This window comes from Pezoporus wallicus, unplaced genomic scaffold (assembly GCF_028554395.1).
Source record: "Pezoporus wallicus isolate ANWC-B61680 ecotype Strahan unplaced genomic scaffold, APGP_CSIRO_Pwel_v1 scaffold_11491, whole genome shotgun sequence".
NCBI lineage: Eukaryota > Metazoa > Chordata > Aves > Psittaciformes > Psittacidae > Pezoporus > Pezoporus wallicus.
This window is the reverse complement of record NW_026642649.1, coordinates 2981707-2995471: the sequence shown is the minus strand read 5'-3', so window position 1 is coordinate 2995471 and position 13765 is coordinate 2981707. Positions and strand designations below refer to the sequence as shown.

Below are 13765 nucleotides of genomic sequence, written 5' to 3'. Positions count from 1 at the left end.
GGAAGCTGAACCATTTGAAGTTTATTTGGAAAATAAACCAACTGAAAGTCAGGGATGATGGGAAGGAAATACCACAGCTTAAAATTATGGAATGGTTGTCCTAATATTCAACATAATTTAGATTTTTATCTTGATATGAGAATTGCTTTGTGGGAGAAGGAGATGGGAGAAATAGTTTCTAACATCGTATTTTGACTGTACATAACCATTCCATATTTTCACATGAGTTTTGGAACGATAAAAGTTAATGTATGAGGAACAGCTTCTTCTGCATGTTTGTATGAAAGGTTAAATGATGAAAAGTCAAATGCCCTTTTATCATGGATTCATACACATAAATAGAATGTGTTTTATGATATTTTAAATGGTATTTTTAACAGAATTAGGTTCTCAGTGGTGTGGTCAGCTGACCCAGTTTTTTTGTGTTTGAATAATGACTAACTCAGTTTGGTCATGGGTACGTCCATGAAATGACAGGCAGTTTCCAAATGCATGGTTTGTTGGCTGAGCTGCACGGTTTCTTTTAGCTTAAAGTGACCTTGTCAGCCTGACCTCTTTTGGGAATGTTTGAGGAGTCAACTGAGTTTTCAGGAGGGGAGAAATGAGAGAGCTGAGAAGAACAGAGGTAAGACTGGGGCCGTTCTAGCTGGCTGCCAGATCCACTTACCCTGAGTTACTTGCAGTCATTTCTAGAATAGTCTGTAGGTCAGAGAACCAGTTCATGGTGACAGTCAACAGATATTTTTGTAGTACGCCTTAACTTAGCTCAGCCCAGCTGCTGTATAGTTGCTAAGGGCTGAGATCCTGAAAAAAAACAAAGAAGGGGAGAGATGCTCTGCAAGTCCATTGTGATTCCCTAGAGGCGACAAGCAGCAGGATTAACACTGAAGTCCCTTTCAGTTAGGTATGCTTGTACATAAAATACTTGTTTTATGAACAGAAACTTACGCCTTCTCCCTTGTATTCAGGGGTTTAGAGCTCTTTAACTGGTTAGTTTATAAACAGGTCACTCTCTTGATTGTCACGACTGCTTGGTGGGGAGACTAGAAACTCTACATATTATTACATAGATGCATTCCTGGCAGCATAAGTCTGTTTTCCAGGCCCCTTGGAGAAGGATCTTTCTTGCAAGTTGTTCTACGGGTTCTGCCTCATCTCCCCTCCTCTGTTAATAGAAAAACATTAACTTCATGTTTTCCTGTTTCTAAATACAAGGCCAGACATCGAGCTTCTTTCATGAGTCAAGATGCCTTCTTGATTCTGGTTCCTTGAAAGGCAAGATAAGCTCTTCCTTTCTGAATTTTTAAAAGTAGCTTTTGTTAAATGGAGGTCAGTGCATGTCTTCCTACTTCACACTTTTTCAAGCCTGATGTAGCTTCTGCATGTTCTTCTTTTTGGTTGTCAGCCAAGTGTGGTTTACTGATTGAGCTTGTATTGCATTTTGATGGATCAGCTGTTCTGCAGTAGCAGATTTCTACTGTTCATGACCTGGAGACTGGATAAGACTTGCAGTAGAAATAGTGGTGGGTGTTTTGGTTGGTTAGTTATGGGATTTGGGTGGTTGTTTTTTTTCCTGTTATAAATTCATTTTTATGAGTTTCAGGTCTTTTGCTGTGCTTTCTTTGCTGTGCAGTTTTTGCTTTGGTATCAAAGGGCATAGAATGGGAGTTAGGATTTGGTCTCATACTTTATCTGTATAATCGCTACTTTATCAGCAGTACATGCTGGTATGCAACCTATACCCTTGAAACCAGCAGAAAGAAATACTTCTGGAGGGATAAGGATTTTTAGAGGCTTTAACACGAAGATTTTCTGTAGGTCTGACCTACAGGTTAATATTATTTACACTTTTAAACTGTTTAGTGGGAAATAAATGCTCATACCAGGTCTGCATATGCCATCATTCTTCTGATGCCAAGACTTGACTCATCCTAGAGCAGGCATGTTCGAATTCAGCAATAGGGATAATCTAGTTTAATCTAGTTTCTTTGAAGGCTAACAATTACAGCCTCTTATACAGGTTATCTGCAAAAATTCTTTCAAATAAAGGCTTAAACACAGTGAAGAAAAACCTAGGAAACTGAGCAGCGGTGCTGTTTTGTGGGGATGCTTTCTGACACACAACCAGCCAGTGGTAATGGGAGTTGACTGAAGCCTAAGAACAAGCTAGGATTTATGAAGGGACTCTTCATCAGGGACTGCAGTGGTAGCACATGGGGGTGATGGGTTCAAACTCAAACAGGAAGTTGTATGTATAAAAGAAGAAATTCTTCCCTGTGAGGGTGCTGAGGCGCTGGCACAGGCTGCCCAGAGAAGCTGTGGCTGCCCCATCCCTGGCAGTGTTCAAGGCCAGGTTGAACACAGGGGCTTGGAGCAAGCTGCCCTAGGGGAAGGTGTCCCTGCCCATGGCAGGGGGGGCGGAACTGGATGAGCTTTAAGGTCTTTTCCAACCCAAACCAGTCTGGGATTCGATGTGGCACATTTTGCTATTGAACTTTCCAAGAAGGCCACCAATGCTCAAGGAATTTTCAATTCTTGGTGCTTGTTTCCCCCTCCCTCCCCTCCATCCCTGGCCTGCTGCCATTGCTGGCAGTAGAGAGAGGCACTTTGGCACTGTCAGCAGCACGATCTTTCCTGTCTGGAATCTTAAGAGCAGCAGTAACGTAGCTGAAGGTGCATTGCGCATTCTGATTGTGCTAAGCATGTTTTCGTGGATATAGGGTTGGCTTAAACATTTCCTGTCCCCAGACCACCTCAGAATGTGTTTGCAGATTTCTGTGGGAGTGCAAGTTGGAGGTATTTTAGGCAACTGGTCTGGATAGAATCCTTGTTCCACTTTGGTGGCAAAGGGGAGATGAGGGTAACTTTCTAAGCTAGGTCACATCTCAGATCTGTTCTACTGCATGGTCTAAAAGCAGTTACATTGGCATAACTCAGGGAATGAGCACTGCAGGGGTGCACCTATGTGACAGAAAACAGTGGAGAGCTTCCTTAAGCTGGTGTTATCTCTGAGCGCAGATACAGCAACCTAAAGACAACTTCTTTCCCAGTCAGTCTGATGGTAAAGTGGTTTGAAACACATAGTTGCTAAACTGAAGCGTTACGTGAGGAGAAGCTCTGAATCTCTGCTAAATTGAGCGTACAAGGGCAAATGAATAGTACAACTGATCCATTTCAAAAGTTGTGAACAGTTTGAGACTTATTATATGGAAAATAAGTGCTACCACTGGATCATGTATTTTCTGAGCACTAGTAGTAGAACTACACCTGAAAAAGGATTCAATAGCTGCTGTAGTAGGGTGGTTTTTTTGTTGTTGTTATTTCTTCATTTTGGTTTTTATTAGCAAGATTTAAGAGAAAATTTCAGTGTAGTCTGACTTAAGAGTTTCTACTCTGAGGAGCTATCACTTGTGGAGCTCCTACAGGTACGTGGGCAGAAGGACACTCGAGGCCCAAGGCTGGTAGACAGTGGGCAGCACTGTATGCATGGAAGTGGCACTTTTCTACTACATGTGTGCGGCACCTATCTTCTCCTGGTTGTTTTTTCCTTTGAGCTTTTCTTGCTGCTACCATTCCCTGGATCATAAAGGCACAAATACGGATGTGGCACCATCTAGTGTTCCTTTTGCTAGGAAGAGAATCAAGGAGCGTGTGTCTGTCCTGATTCCAGTCAGGTGTTGATGGAAGCGGCAACTGAAGTTGGGGGCTTCCTTGTCTAACACCCACATCCCATTTTTGGTAAAGCAGGAAGGGCTGCAGTCTTGACATGAAAAAGCAGAGCATCACTAAGTTGCTCAAGTCCCAGTTCGGTGAGTTATAGAATCCTCTTCATCCGATTGCCTTTCTTGTCCATCAGCTGCAGTCAGACAAATCCTGTCCCTCCTAGGAATGGAGTGTACAGTAGGATGGAAGTCTGAGATACCACTGGAGTATAGCTTTACTCTTGTGACAGATGTCTGGCTGCCAGAGTGGTTTTGTGCTTGGGGTTTTTCTCCTTTCCTTTTTTGTTTCTCTTCAATATGCGTAACAGTATCATTAGCCATCTTCATTAAGTTCCAGTCTTCTTTCTCATGTCAGGAGACTGGCTATATGCAGTGATTTTGGCATGATACACTTTGCAGTTCAAGAGCTAACTGCTTAGTATGCCATGCAGGCTTCCTTCATCCTTCTCTGAAAAAGCAGGAAATGAATGGGCTGATTTAAATTGCCCAGCCTCTTCATTGGTTTGGGTGATTTGTTTGTTCCTTATCCTAATTACTCTTTCGGAATGCACGTAGGGGTGTGCTCTCTGGCTGTAGGGGTGTGCTCTCTGCCTGTTCTGAGCAATTTCCTTAGGGTTCTTGGGAAATTCTTTGTGGTGATAACCTGTTCTGGGTCCTGGTGTTAATAACATGTTAATTTTTTTAGTTTGGAGAAGGCTCGGGGGGACTTTATCACTCCCTACAACTGCCTGACAGGAGGTTGCAGTGAGGTGGGGTCGGTCTCTGCTCCCAAGGAACAAGGGACGGGACAAGAGGAAACGGCCTCAAGCTGCACCAGGGCAGGTTTAGATGGAGCTGAGGAACAATTCCTTCCCCAGAGGGTGCTCAGGCATTGGACCAGGCTGCCCAGGGCAGGGCTGCAGTCACCGTCCCTGCAAGTGTTCACACAGCGTGGAGACGAGGCCTCAGTGCCATGGGTTAGTGGTGGCCTTGGCAGTGCTGGGAACGGTTGGACTGGATGAGCTTAAAGGGCTTTCCCAATCAGGTTGATTCAGTGATTCTATTTTGCTCTCATCTGGGAGGTATCTCTGAGAAGAGCTGATATTGTTTGAACTTGTAAGTAGTGTAACTTCTACCTTACAGCACTGACTGCAATGATGGCTAGTCATAACGTCTCAAGTCTCACACAATCTCCTGGCAACAAAGCCATTTGGGAGCAGAAAGTTTCCTCTGGATTTTCATCCTGCCTCTATCCTTATTCAGGCTTTAATTATGTTCTCGTATAGAATCACAGAATCCCAGAATCTGGGATTGAATCTGGTTTGGGTTGAAGGGACCTTAAAGTGCATCCAGTTCCAAGCCCCTGCCATGGGCAGGGACACCTTCCACTAGAGCAGCTTGCTCCAAGCCCCTGTGTCCAACCTGGCCTTGAACACTGCCAGGGATGGGGCAGCCACAGCTTCTCTGGGCACCCTGTGCCAGCGCCTCAGCACCCTCACAGGGAAGAGCTTCTTTCTGCCTAAGAGCTCATCTCAGTCTCCCCTCTACAGTTTAAAGCTGTTCCCCCTTGTCCTGTCACTACATGCCCTTATAAAAAGGGAAGCAGAAAATATGAAACAGAGCTTCTGTTCTCTTCCACCAGGTATTTCCACTCTTCATGGCGCAGTCAGCCAGTGTGGATAACTGACTGATCCTGTGCATAAACAGTGTAATTCTGGACATCTTTTTTGTACTCACTTTGTTTTAAAAGGCATGCACCTGAGCACCTGCTCAGCCACTCTCAATAGTCTTTTCTCTGCGTAAGTACCCCCATCAAGCAGGACTGTTGTACGAGGGATATAGAGAGTATGTCCCTGCCTAGTTCTTTTAGTGTCCGTTTAGTCCTGCACCCTGACTGTGACTTTGTCACCTTTCTAAACCTGCTGAGTGTGTTACCATGGAAATTCATGGCTTTGACTGGCTGTGTGCGGTGGTACTTAGTCCAGTCTCCCACTGGTTTCTGTTAGCGTTTGTCTTGGTTATACAGGATTTGGTGGATAACAGTTCTTCATTCCCTTCTGATTCCGTCTTCACGACTCTGAAGAACCTCCATTGTTTTCACACCCCAGCCTGCTCTTCTCCCACCTTTTTTTAGCCTGTCCTGTGAATAAAACCTTGAGAATGTGGGCTCTTCCTTCAGTCCATTTGCTTTGATATTACTGTCACCAGTTTCATCCTGCAGGCTTGCTCTAGTTTTGGTCTCTTCTCCTTCCTCTTTCCTGCCACTTCTAGAAGTGCCTATTGCTCATTCTGAGCACTCTTTCTTTCCCTAAAGCATGCAAAAAACGCTTGTCCTGTTAGCATGTGATAGATAGCTCCCTCAGCATGACTGCAGCTATTCTATGGACTTCAGTTCTGTCTAGCATACTCTAACAGAGGGATCTTATTCTCTATGCCTGCTGCATCATTGCCTCTCTTTGGATTTTCTGGCTGGCCTTTGGTGAATTCTCAGTCAACTTCACACAGTTCCCCCCCCCCCCCCTCAGCTTCCCATCAGTTATTTTCCAGCTCTTACCCTTTGCCAGTAACTTAGTGGTTTTCCTGATTCCTCTCCCATGGCAGGTTGTTGTGCTCTCTCTTAGTCTGTATCCCAGGCATAGTTTCTTTTTCTTTCAAGGATTCTCTTTTTGTGTTTCAGTGGGGTCGGTTGGTTTGTTTCTTTCCCTCTCAAGCAGAATTCTGCTGCTACTGATGTGCTCCGTATTCAGCCCTCTTACTTACACTCATCTTCCTAGTGTGCTATGTATGATGAACACCAAGTGTTCATCACTTCTGGGTTTGCTCTTTGGAGAAAAAGCTCCTCAAGGCAAGTGGTTGGTGGAATTTTTGAGGGTGTTTTTTTGTTGTTGTTGTTTTGTGGCATTTGTTTGATTATTGCTGTATTTAAATGTGTGAAAACACTTATTCCATAATTTACCTCCATAACATGCTGAGTGCAGCTTTACTTTTCTTCCTCAAGGTGCGTGTATTTGTCCATCATGGAACAACACATTTTGCATTTCAAGTCAACATCTGTAAAGAAGAAGCTCCCTAAGAATGAATATGGTTTGCTTCGATTCTAAAGCTGCATTGACAGGCATTGTTTAGAGGCTGGCACACTCTGTAGCTGGGCTGAACAACAAGCAGAAGCAGGACAATTGCTTTTCAGGGTTTGCCATACTCAGTGTTTTATCAGTGGGGTTTTGAGACATTCTCAGTCTGTCTTGGCAGCTGGAAGATCCTAATGGTTAATGGATGTGTTTATTCTCACTGCTGCTGAACAGTGTGTTGCCAGCATGCCTTTGAGAAATGAATAGCTTTTGTTCTTGCTTTAAAACAATAGTCATGGTGGTGGAGTTTCCTTTTAGTTTCTGTTACATGTAAAAATAAAGGCATGAGTATTGCTGCATTTAACATAGGGAGACATATTTCCATATTGAAGCCAAGCCTATTTAAATTTATAGCATTGTGTACAGTAGGGACCCTTTAGTTTAGTGCCTCTTATCTGTGTTACCTTTTATATCCCACAGGAAGGTGTGTGTAGGCTGAAATCAAAGCAGGAGACCTTAACCTAATAAACAATGGCATTCCAATAGAACTGCAGTTTCCAGCAGTTTTGTTTGCTAGCTTTGACATTCCCAACTTTATCCCAATCTTTATTTGCTCTGTATGGCTAAGCCAAGTTTTCTCCCATATATTTTCAGTTGCCAGATTTAAGTAGAATTTCCTGCCAAGGAAGGTAACGTGCTGAAGATACTGGTGCTCTGTGCACCCAAAAGTGCAGGTGGAGGCTGAGCCTCACGATGTAATCTCCCTGGGAAGACAGGGTGGCAGAACTGAAGGAACACCGGTTTTATTTCCACTTCAGTCTGGGCGATGTAATGATTTTTCCTGCATACCAGGGTTCTTTTGGGTAGTATTGAATGATCTGATCCTTCACACCAGTTCTCCTTTGTAACAAAGGAAGAGCTGTGATTATGTTCTGTGCAGCTTCCCCACCCTTGCCCAAATCCTTTGAAACTTCTGGGGAGAAGAGACTTTTTCTTTCCCAGCAATGAAGCTGAATTTGTTCAGGGGAAAGGAGATGGGAGTGGGAAGAAAAGCAAACTCTTAATCTTCTTCCTTCCTATTCCTATTCCTGCTCTTAGAACTGCATGTTTGAATGAGTCAATATATCAAATGGCAGACAAGTGACGTGACACTTGGTATTGCGTACAGAATACAGTGGGAATCCCTGTTTGGGTGCTTTTTTCTTCTCCATGGGCTGGACTTCTCATCCAGAATTCCTTTTCCATGATTCAGTGTGCCCATTTGGCCACCATAAATACTACCTGCCTTTCCATGGTATCCCACCTACAGCAGGTGGGAAGTCCAGTTGAGATTTATGTGTGCAAGTGGGAAAGTGCGGTGGCAAGATTGAATTACAGGTCAGCTGAAGGCAGCCCAAAATGGACATACCTGAGGTTAGCATGGGGTCTTTCATGTTCCTATGGAAGACTGGATATTTCTGCAGTGTTTCCCATGTTTGAAGGCAGAAGAACCACTGCTGAATCTGCTTTGGTTAAAGGTGTGTCAGGACTTGCAATTCTAAAATCACGCCATGCCAATCCAGGTGCAGAAGCTTCTGTGGCTGTTTGAGGAGTCTGAGTTCTAAAGGTATGATACAGCTTTCTTGTTGAAAAGCTTTCCTTCCAGCAGTTCAGCTTTACAGCCAGCAGTGAGACTTCTGGTGGGTAGGGTGCTAATGCACATCTTTCCCTTTGGGCAAGTCAGTGAGTTGGGAGGACTGTGAATTTTCTTTCTCAGAAGTGATTTTCTTTGCCCTAGAAGCTAATCACACATTACACATTAAAAACACATGTTCTCTGCATGTGCAGTGCTAAGCCGCAGTAGTATTTGTAATACCTCAGTATAATTAGCCGTGTTCTGGGCACCCTAGAACTGAAATCAAATAGGAATGTGGTGAGTTGTGGGGTTTTGCCTGTTACAGGTATGTGTGCTGAGTTATTGTTCAATAATGTTCAAGACATACTTGTAGTTCTGGGCTCCAGTTAGTACTTAATGCCTGTTCTATGTGGGCCTACAGAGGTCAAACATAGACGCCCTCAGTGCCATGGGTTAGTGGTGGACTTGGCAGTGCTAGGGAACGGTTGGACTTAATGGTCTTAAAGGTCTTTTCCAACCCAGCTGATTCTCTGATCCCATGATCTACTGTAAAAGCATTTAGGGGAAGACCATTTCTCTTGCTTCTATCCCTGGAATACGATTAGGCTTTAGGCATGTGGTCTACTGAGAAAGGAGAATCCTAATGGAGTCACGGCCTCTTGGCTGGTTGTTGAACCCCATTAGGTGACTGTTCTTGGGAGGAGTTTCCAGAATTTTCTCAGCCCAATGGAATGGGATGATTTCTCACATTATGGAATTGCCTATTTCTTATCATTTTAAAAAATGGAGGAGATCCTGAATGCACTGAGAATTTTAAACAGGGCACTTCCTACTCAAATAGTAGAAAATGGAATGAATGCTCTTTTGTGTGGTAGTACATGTACTATAGAATTTTATGCCATTTTACATATAGGGATACAGACTTTGACACATACTTACGGATACTGCTTTCTGAGAAGGGATGCAGACTTTCATACTGTGTTCCCTGTGCATATATGCATCACACAAAGCAAAATCAGCGCTCCAGATCCACCGATATCCAGCGTAGAATAGCCTTGAGTTGATGAACTTTAATTTCTTGCATTACATGTGGCTGGACTTTAGCCTCCAACTGTAACTGTGTTGTGCAGAGAACCTTGCTTTATGTAACTATTAGGGAGCCGGCACTGGAATTGACCCTTTTCAGGTACTGTGAGCTTTTCTTAAAGCCATTTACATTACATTTTTGGCCATTTTCAAACATTTTTTTGTTTTATTTTTGAGGTTTCTCTGGTTTAAATCTTAGGCAGCAAAGTGTCAAGGGGAAGTTCAATATGTGTGTGGGAAATGGGACAGGACTTGAAAACCAGGGAGAGGAATAGGTGGCTCCATGAAGCAAAGTAGTAGGCTGCTTCATTCTTCTTGCTTTCTCCAGAGAGTTTCCTTGTTCCTCTCCCCACTTCCTTTTCCTCAAAGGGTTGTGGTAACTTGAAGATGTTTTAATTCTGCTGTGGGACATGAAAGGATCTGCCCAAGAGTGACTGCTGAGGCTTTGTTGGTTCAGTTTGTTGCTCAGGAAGGAGGGGATGTTTGGACTGCCCCTTTGTGAGCATCAGCAGTGGTGTCTCCTGGAAGATGGTCAGAGAAGGGGCATGGTACAACCTGATGCCCAAAGCTTGTGTCTGAACGTTGCCAAGCAGCCCAGCGCTTCCCCGTGGTCACACCTAGACTGTCGTTGTGCTGCTGGACACTGTTTCTGCATGGTTCAGGGTAGGGTTGGGTTCATGGGAGGTTGGTTTGCTCCTTTTGCAGCGGTGAGCTGCAGAGAAACTGGCTGACAACATGTCATCTGTGGCTTAGGGGTTGGGGTAATAAGGCACTTCTTACACGAGGTGGCAGTGTCTACTGCCCACAGGTCCCATAGGGACCTGAAGTCCTTTTCACCTTGAAAAGGGAGCTCTGCTTAAAAACAAACCAATAAACCCATAAAGATTGAGCATGGTTTGGACTAGAATTCTGTGCGATGTCTGTCCTGATAAGCTCTGTTGTACTGTGTTTCGAAGAACTCCCTCAGATACCAGGCTTGGAGATCTGTAATGTTTGTTTTGTCTGTGTTTTGTGTATGGTTTGGTTCCCTTGGTTTGTCATGTCCGTGTCCTTCCATGTGTGTCATGTGTCCCATGCTCCCCCTTGTTCCTTCTCTTTGGTTTAGGCTCTTTTCTTTGAATGTATCACTATGTCTTATGCGAAGTTGATGTGGAAATTGAGGAAGTGCTGCTTCTCCATCTGTCAAGCTAGGTTTCGTTTCTACACTAAGATATGGCTATTTAGTCATAGCCCTAAAAAGATGAAACCCCAAAGCCTGGTAGGGAATGGTGTTTGACAGGTAAGCTGCTCTAGGTGACCGTGTTGTTTGGAATGAGATCTTCAGATCTGTCTGCTTGTGGTTCATGTTGAACTTAGCTTGAGCTGAAGTTAGTTCAGCTGAGGTTGAACTGCTTTGTCATGTTCCACCCATCCAAACAACACTGACACCTAAATATATATTTAACACTGCATGGGAAGTGACCTAATGTATTGCGTGGCTGTGTGAGTGCAGCATGAGAATGGCAGTGGGTGATAACCCTCTGCTCAGCACCTTATGATCTGTGTGATGTTATGTACACACAGGGGCAGTAGCAGTCCTTGAAGTGCTGTAAACCTTCCACAGAGTCAGCTCCTATTGTTTTAGACTTCTCACTCCACTTTCTGTTAGATCAACTGCCTGCTCACTTGTCAGCAGAGAAGGGCTGTAAGCGTACATGTGAAAATACCCAAGGGTTCTCTTGGCTTCATGTGGTTGTCCTGAAATTATGCCTCTTCCTCCCTGCCCAAAAAATAAAAGTAGAGTAAAATAGCCACCCTCACTTCAGTCGCTACACTGAAAAGTCAACTTACCGTGTTTAGTGCTTTTTGTATGGACAGAGGTGTTGGCTAGAGGAAAGGGGAACTGATGAAATCCAGAGCATCAAGTGGAATAAAAATTCCTCCTAGGAAATGCAAGCAAGCTCAAACAACCAGTGCGACTTTAGTGGCTGTCTTAAACTGAGAGAGAGGTGGTAGAGTGGTTTAAGGTGTTCAGAGAAAGGCAAGCACAGCAGTCAAATGCCAATGTGTCAAAAGATATGGACAAGCTAATAAGTGATCCAGGAGAATCAAAAATGCAGAGACAGCTCAGCTGGAGTGTTCTGCCCAGGTTTGCATCTTCTGTGTCGAAAAGAAAGGATTAGAAACTGAAGCAACAAAATCATCAGCACAGATGTCTTTCAAAGAACTTGGTTTAATCTCATTTACAAAACACAGAGAGGCTGAGGAGGAATAATGTCAAACACTCCTGCAGAGCAACTTCCTTATTTCCTGAGGAGCAGGACATGGAGACCTATTTTGCCCCAAAATAGGTGAGATGGAATGTCCCTGCATGTGCTGCGTTTAAGCTAAGAGGAGAGCAAAGCGGTGGCACATGTTACTCATAAAAAATAATGCAGAAAAGAATGAACAGATTTTCTTAGTTTATATGTAATCATTTCTGTGTAGTGCTGAAAGCTGCAGAGCTCTGCAATTGGCAAGGGCTTTAGCAAATCTTTCTTCTCCTTCCTCTCAAAAGCAGGACCTGGAATGACCAACATTTTAGGGAGAACCATGAGTTCATCATTCATTTCGCTGTTTAAGTTGGTTGCAATTTGCTTGTAGAAGTTTCTGTGTCCGAGGATGCCCAGAAAACTGCAAGTTTAAAATGGCTTAGACTACAAACCCCCAAATCTGTAATGGAGCACCTTACAAGGACATGGTTCAACTGTATTCTGTTGTGTTATTTTTATTAGTGATGAGTGATTGTCTTAAGCTTTTATGGTTAATAAAATGGAGGTATCACCTCATGAAGGACAAGAGGAAGTGCAATAGTTTTGTCTGTTGGACATCAGTTAACTTAATCATAAAACACAGGTGATGTCCTAGGAATTCTTAGTAGAGAATTTAATTGACTTAGTTGAGTATCTTTACAATTTTAATCAGAAATAGTGTTTGGAATATATAGAATTATCTATTTATTATTTTTTATTTATTATTTTACTTATTTGTTATTTATTTATTATTTATATCTATTATGAATAAAAAGTGTTTGGAAGCACAGTCAGGGTCTTCTCTGCAGTATAACTGGTGTTTCAGGATGTGGGGTGGCTTTAGTCTGAGTACCTTTTCATAACAAGTGCCTGCATTTCAGAAAAGTGAAGGGGAAGGCAATGTAATTGTAGCAGCGAGAACATTGCTGTGATTTAAAGGGTGAACTGGCATTTAGTCATACAGAAGTGTAATTACAGAGGCCTGTTTTTCTCAATAGGCAATTACATCAGAGCCTGCTTCCATTTCCTGCTGTATACAGGGGTTTAAATTGCAATAGTAGTTAATGACAATAGCATCATGAGAAGTTACCTTTCCAGTTACTCATTAATATCTTTTCCAGTTGTTTAGGCCTTTTGAATTGCTTAGGAACTCAGGATTTGTTATATTGTAGAGTGGAATTGGCTAGGTTGACATGTATTCCACAATAAATCTTATTTCTTTACTGGCTGTCCTTCATGTTTCAGTGGATTTCTTTTCCACAATAAACTGTAGGAGTTTCTTTTGTGTGTGTGCATGTGTGTGTTTTTTGTCCTCCTCAAATTTTATTGGTAACTTCTTTTGCATTCCATTTTTTTGCTACTTTTTATGATCCAGCAGACCAGATTACTTCTCTTTGTAGAATTATTTGCCTGAAATGTTCTCTTTTCATCTATAAAGTCAGTCAGTTTTGTTTAAAATATTAATTAGAAGCAGAAAGACACTAAAGGTTTGAATTTTCCAGACATTTTTATTTCCTTGTTCCCAAGAAGACCACCTCAGCCAGGCTGTGTAGACTTTTCACAAGAGGAGAACTAACATTTCAGCCAGAGAAAACCCAACCACAAAACAACCCCAACAAAAACTCCCACCCATGTTCTTGACGGTGAAAGCAGTTGGGTCATCCAAAGGTAGATAAAACCCCTTTATGTCTATGCTTGTACACACAAATGTCTTTGAGTATTTAGTTGATGTCACACTGGCTGTTAGATGATGACCTGGCTTTTCTGAACTAGGGTGGATGTTGCAAGCGGTGAAAGAGGTAGGCAGGGAGGAGGAAAGGTTTGTCTTTACGGGTTAGCTCTCAGCTTTCGAAATGTAGGAAACCGGTCCTGGTTCTCTGTGTAAGTTAGTAGTCCTCTGAGAGGGCTGCAAGGACTTCTTCAAGGCATGCGTGCACAGTGCATGAAGTTCCATAAAAATAGCCTTGCTGCGCATCTGGGTACCTAATCCTACTGACTTTTGCACATCCACTTCTGCAGTGAGGT

The 13765-nt window shown here is 43.1% G+C and overlaps 1 protein-coding gene across 4 annotated transcripts in view; it reads left to right on the top strand.

Moving 5' to 3' along the window:
- The window catches only part of TRAK1 (trafficking kinesin protein 1), a 128381-nt gene that overhangs the window by 46595 nt on the left and 68021 nt on the right, over positions 1-13765 (top strand). Inside the window, exon 1 of one of the 4 annotated variants that reach the window (XM_057431502.1) lies at positions 9514-9570. The exons of the other annotated variants lie outside the window; for them this stretch is intronic. The gene's annotated coding sequence lies outside the window, so the exon portion shown is untranslated. Of the gene's footprint in view, positions 1-9513; positions 9571-13765 lie in introns of those variants that run through there. 4 annotated transcript variants of the gene reach the window in all.